This window comes from Myotis myotis, unplaced genomic scaffold (assembly GCF_014108235.1).
Source record: "Myotis myotis isolate mMyoMyo1 unplaced genomic scaffold, mMyoMyo1.p scaffold_m19_p_14, whole genome shotgun sequence".
Lineage (NCBI taxonomy): Eukaryota > Metazoa > Chordata > Mammalia > Chiroptera > Vespertilionidae > Myotis > Myotis myotis.
In genome coordinates, this window is record NW_023416318.1 from 40,846,949 (window position 1) to 40,853,072 (window position 6,124).

Consider the following 6,124-nt stretch of genomic DNA (forward strand, 5'->3'; position numbering starts at 1 on the left):
CCCTCCCTTCCAGAGAACACACAGTAGGAAGGAACCAAAGCTCTGGAGGTGGGAACTCAGACTCTTGGCCAGGCCCTTGTGCATAGAAGGACCATATATATAAGGGTAGGCTGGGGCAGTGTGCTTTTGACTGCATTGCGACTAGAGCCTGTCCAGTTGCTTAAAGAAGCAAGATCACCTGTGCAGGTAAATTTCTTTAGCTCTGAGGGTGTGTCCAATGCAGCCTAGAGCTCCCAGGGGGCTCTGCAGAATCTGGGTTCAGGAGGTGAGAGAAAGGTAGTTGCTGCTCCTGGTTTGAACTTTGCAGGTCAGAGTACTTCTGGAAAGAGCCCTGGTATCTGGAGATGATACTTTTGTTCTCAGCTTTGCTATTGCTCACCAGTGTGATCTGAAGGGATGGACTTTAGGCCTTTGAGCTCAGTCTTCTCAGTAAACAAGGGAGGATGGTGGTGGTGGCCTAAGTGATTCTTGAGGCCCTGTCAGTTCTGATTTCTATTAAATGGTAATTTGTTGGAGTTACTGATACTGCCAGGTATTGTCATTTCCTAGAGCTCAGACCCTGCCAGGAGTTTTTTGAGCCTCCTCAATTTTGGAAGGGGTATGGCAGTGGCCTGGGCCTTGTAGGATCCTAATATTCCAGGAGAAAGGTTGCTCTTTGAGTGTTAATGGGCAGTGAGGCTGGTTTGACTTCCTCTGTGAAATCAGATGTGAAGATGACAATGATGAGAAGTTGAAAGCAAAATGGTCCCTCACATAATACTTATCATTGTGGGGCTGGGTGCTGGAGGGGCCCTCGCTTAGATGAGAAAGCTAGAAATCACTCTGGTTTGAGCAATTTGCTGGCCTCTGGGCAACTAAAATTACTAATTGAAGCTGTGGATGACACTGGAGGAAGCAGTCTGCTCAGCTTAGAACCAATCCTCTCCTGGAGCTAGAGGGAGGCATTGTTTGTTTAGGTGGGATTCAGCCTAGATATGTGTTCAACATTTCTGTTCCAGAAAAGTCAAATATAGTCAGATATGGGAGCTCGGGCTGGAACTGTATTCATAGTTGAGCTAGTGGGTGGACCTAGGTATTGGGGTCTGGGGAGATCTCCCAGAATCAACAGAGTGAGAGTATCTTTGACTTTCCAGTCCACTCTAGAAAAGTCTAGAAAGGATTCTTGGATGGGTTGAGAACCAGCCATTCAACAGAGTGTGCACATGGCCATGAAGAGAAGAGGGCTCTCTCTAGAGTGAGAGTCCAGCTATTGGCCTGTGACTCTCGAAGGCAGAAATTCTAGTTCATCATGTACCTTTCCTTCTAGGGCAGCACCTGGCCCATGGGGAGCTCTCAACAAAGCCTTGTTCAAATGAACTGGATCTACCAGTTCCCTTCTAAACCTCTCTCCTGACCATCAAAACAATCAATAGAGAATAATAGAATTGATTTAACTGTTAGTGGTATAATCGGTTGTGTGATAAATCTGTCCACCCCAAGGGTCATCCTGAGCTGATTTCTAACACAGTTTTGCTTTTCTTTGAAAATTATGTAAAGAGAATCATAGAGTTTCTTTGTCTAGACTTTTTCACTCAGTACTATGTTTGTGAATTCCATCCATATTGTAGCATGTAGTTCTTGTTTGTTCATTCTTGATGCTGTAGAGTATTCTATTGTGTGACTGTACCCCAATATATAATCCATGTTCATGGGCTGTGAGTAATTTTCAGTTTGGGGCTATTTTGAATAATGCTATTATAAATATTCTTGTACATGTCTTTTGGTGCATAAATTTAAGCATTTCTATTAGGTAATACCCAGTAATGAAATTATTATGTCATAGGGTGTATATATATATATATATATATATATATATATATATATTTTTAGATGTGAGATATATATATATATATATATATATATATATATATATATGCTTAGCTTTAATATTTACTACCAAATAGTTTTTCCTAAAAGATGTTTTTGATTGACTCACTTTTTGAAAAGTCTTGCCTGGGTTTCTAACTGCATAGGTTGATATCTTGGAGTAGCATAAATCATAGCCTAAGATGCAAGGCCATCCATTCCTCAAGTCCTGGACTGAGCTTTGGGGGTGGAGGGGGGTCAGTGGGGGGTGCACTGTTACCTCGCACCTTCTCCCTAGTTCACGCACTTGAACAAAGGGCAAGTGCTAAGTCATCACTGATTCAGGATTGCTCTTTCGTGGCAGCTGGGTTCTATCTCTCTGACTGTCACACAAGCTCAGAGGTCCTTGGAATACCTTTTTTGAGATGCAAACATCTGTATATCAGTAAGATACCTTGGCTGTGAGGAGAAGAGAAAGTGGGCTGGAGAGCCAGAGAAGGCTCTGGGGAAGAGAAACTTGAACTGAGCTCTGAAGGATGGATGTAATTCAAACCAGAGGGAGCAAGAAATGTCTTGTTTGTGTTGCAGGTAAAAGGGACCTCAGGTGAGAGCTGTAGGTTGTTTATACAGAAAGGGGCCAGAACACTGTGACCCTAACCATTTGGGTTTGAGGCCATGAGCTATGGGATCTGAGGGGATTGATGTGACAGGGCCACTCAGATGGTAAGTTCAGGAACAAGGGGAAAGCTCCCTCAGTCTGACTAGTAATGCAGCTCAATGTCTGACCGTTTAAGAGGCAAATACTCCTGAAAAACAAGAGGAATGAATTTACATCTGTTTTAAAACTCTTTCCTATTCAAATGTGTTTTGAAATGTTTAGAAAGGAGAAAAATCAAAAGGGTTGGTCTTTTAAAAGTGTGGAAGATGATGGAGAAATAAAGGTAGGAAATGACCTAATTCTAGGGTGCTGGTGTCTCCTGGGTGGGGACGACTGTAAGACAGAAGCAGGCTTGAGGGGAACGAGTGACCCCGCTGAGGTGCTGCTCGAGGAGCCAGTAAGAAAGAAAAGAAGAGGATATGCCTAAGAGAGGCCCAGGGCTCACCTTGGTCATGCTGAGCTGGCCACGAGCCCACTGGGCCTGCACAGAGGTCTTCCCTGTACAGAGGGCACTGAATGCAGTGACCATCAGGTTCCTTCTAGCCTGATCTGAGGTTTACCTGCAAGGAGTGACGCCAGGTCTGGCTTCCACACAAGGCCAAGTGAATGTTCCTAAGCTCAAGGCAAGCTGCCTCCACAATGTGACAACTCAAGGTGCACACAGGCTCTGGGAGTGTCAAGGTGTATGCGCTTCTATAGAGATTTGTGGCTGCGCAGTGTCTCATGGAGTCGGATGGAGGATGGGGCAGTTAAGAGTGGGTAGGGAGCTCCCCCAGCCAAGGTTTTATATCTTCAAATATGCATGCAGTCAGCTCGGAGGATCCCCCAGCATCACCTGCCAAGGCAGGGGGCTTCCTGCCTCTTCTCTTCCCAGTCTATTCCCCAGGAACATGTTCTCTTTGGAGACTCCCTCCTTGAAGGCTGACCTTGATTTTACTTTTTTCCTCAGGCTCTTTGCCTTGGACCCCACAGAACTTCCTCCCCCAGAAAGGAGCCCCAAAACAAGTCCGGACCAGAAGGGGGTCGGGATGTTAAGGAGGCCTCTGAACACAAGCCTCAACGTAAATCAATGCTCAGGGACACAATCAGAACAATAGAGAGCCGCCAAATGGTGGACATCTTTTATCTCATTTCAGCTTCGTGTCAGGAGGGGCGGGGAGGGCAGGCTTTATCATTCTTCACATTTCACAAATGACGAAACACCCATCTATTTATTTGTTCAGTCAGCCAGTCAGCAAACATTTATCAAGCATCTGTTTAATTCATGATACGGTGCCAGGCTCTGAGAATCCGGAAAAAAAATCAACGAAAAATATTCTTGCCTTCGGTAGCTCATGGTCGGGCCACATTCTTCATTGTTTCCTGAAAGGCAAATGTCTGTTCTAACAAATGAGGATCAGTGATTTGGGTCTTCTGTGAAAAATTAAATCAAATGTCGACAAATATTTAAATAGTAAAAATTTTCAAGGTCCCTTTAAACCATTAATTTGGCAAAATCATTTCCTCTTTTATGAACCAGTATAGTCTGTACTTAGAGATGGGGGTGGGGGGAGGGGTGGTTCCTATTCATAATCGGCAGCCATGAAACCACTGAAAAGCTGCCCAGGAATGTCTGCTGTCATCACATCTAAAAAATGAAGGAGAGGCTGTAGTAGAGAGAAAAAGCAGCCCACACCTTCAAGGCTATTTGTGACACGAAAATAACATGCGAATGTGAAGCATCTGTAAAAAAACACACAATAAAAATCAATGAATCAATTAGAGATAAAATTCTGTTGCAATAAAATAAGTTCTTAATGATGGCTGCTGTTAACCACATTTTATTTTGTGCATTCCTACCTAGAGCTTACCCCTGTGCCTAGATCCGTGCGACAGCCATCTACCTAAGTTAGAGAGTCCTTTTAGCAAACTGGTCTGTAAAAGGCCGGCCAGTAAATATTTAGGCTTATGGGCCATGACCTCTGTTGCATCTTTCCAACTCTGCTGCTGTGTATTGCAAAAGCAGCCATAGGTATCACATGAACAGGTAACTATGGCTGTGTTTCAATAGCATTTTATTTACGAAATCCAGGGGTGGGCCAGATTTGGCCCAGGGACCATAGTTTGCCAATTCTGCTTTAAAGTTTTTGCAAATCACTTCGTATTGTTATCTCCTTTGAGTCCTGAGAGTAGGCACAGTATGTGTCATCTTCATTTTACAGGTAAGGGAACCAGCATAGAGAGGGTAAAGGGCCTGCTTTACAGGTTTGCCAGGTAGAACGTGGCAAACCTGACCATCTCCTGGGCTTTCTAGTTCTAACTCTAGCATTCCATGACCACCGAGCACCATCTATTACACAGAAGACGTGCCATCTGTAACCAAGATAAAGCAGGCAGGGCCCATCGTTAGTCTTGTTCTTTTGTTCCAACTGTCAAGAAGGTGGAATTGATCACATTTTCTATCCAATGCTTTTTATCATGCAGACAGAGCCATTGTGCTAGGAGTCTCGTTTTCTATTCCAATTTCACCTCAGACAACTTAGTGGTGTGTGTCAGGATACTAGAATTCTCTGGAAATCAGTCATCCCTAGGAGAATGCTACATGTTCATAGCACCTGTGAGCAAGGACATGGTTCTTATCTTTTGTTTCCTTTCCACACTCTATCCTTATTAGGTGGACCAAGGGCCAGATGCATGTGTCTAGCATGGACACATAGTAGGTGCTCAGTAAATATCTGACTGAACCGAACATCAGGGCAAGGACTCAAGGCCGGGAACAGACTCAGGTGCCTTACTAGCTGGTTAGCACTCAAGGGCTTCCTCTGGATCATGAGTGCCAGGGATACCCTCTTTTCACAGCATCCCAAAGCTCGCCCTGGCACCTAACACTGTACACAAGACAAGCATAGCCAATACAGAAAAAGTGAAGATTGAGTCTCTGCCCTGCTCTTTGCTGAGTGCAAATGGATCCTGATGGGAAGAACATGACCGAGGAGTCTTCACACCCTTGGGGGGCCAAGGAAAGAACTCTTCGGCACAGGCAGCATGCCCTTAGGCAACACACTCTAATATCTTGTGTCCCAGTTAGCTTTCCCCTATTCATTTGCATAGTCTTATTTTATGGGCCTGCTCCAACACGGTTCACTTATAACAGTTCAAATGAATTTCCAAGTATGACCAAGAGCCATGTGGTCCTTTGTAGAGAGCGGTGGCAACCTGGGAGTGCGCCAATTTCACCCCCAGCTTGTAACATACAGAAGACTGGTAAGAACTATCAACTGTCCACACCTGGGTCTAGACCAGTGCTAGCGAACCTTTTGAGCTTGGCGTGTCAGCATTTTGAAAAACCCTAACTCTGGTGCTGTGTCACATTTAGAAATTTTTTGATATTTGCAACCATAGTAAAACAAAGATTTATATTTTTGATATTTATTTTATATATTTAAATGCCATTTAACAAAGAAAAATCTACCCAAAAAATGAGTTCGCGTGTCACCTCTGACACGCATGTCATAGGTTCGCCATCACTGGTCTAGACCCTCCTTAAGGTGACTTAGGAATACTTCTAAAAGGAAGATATCTGTGTGTGGCCTCATTCTGAAATTTGATCTTGTGATGAGCCCCACAAGGCACCAAGGCTTG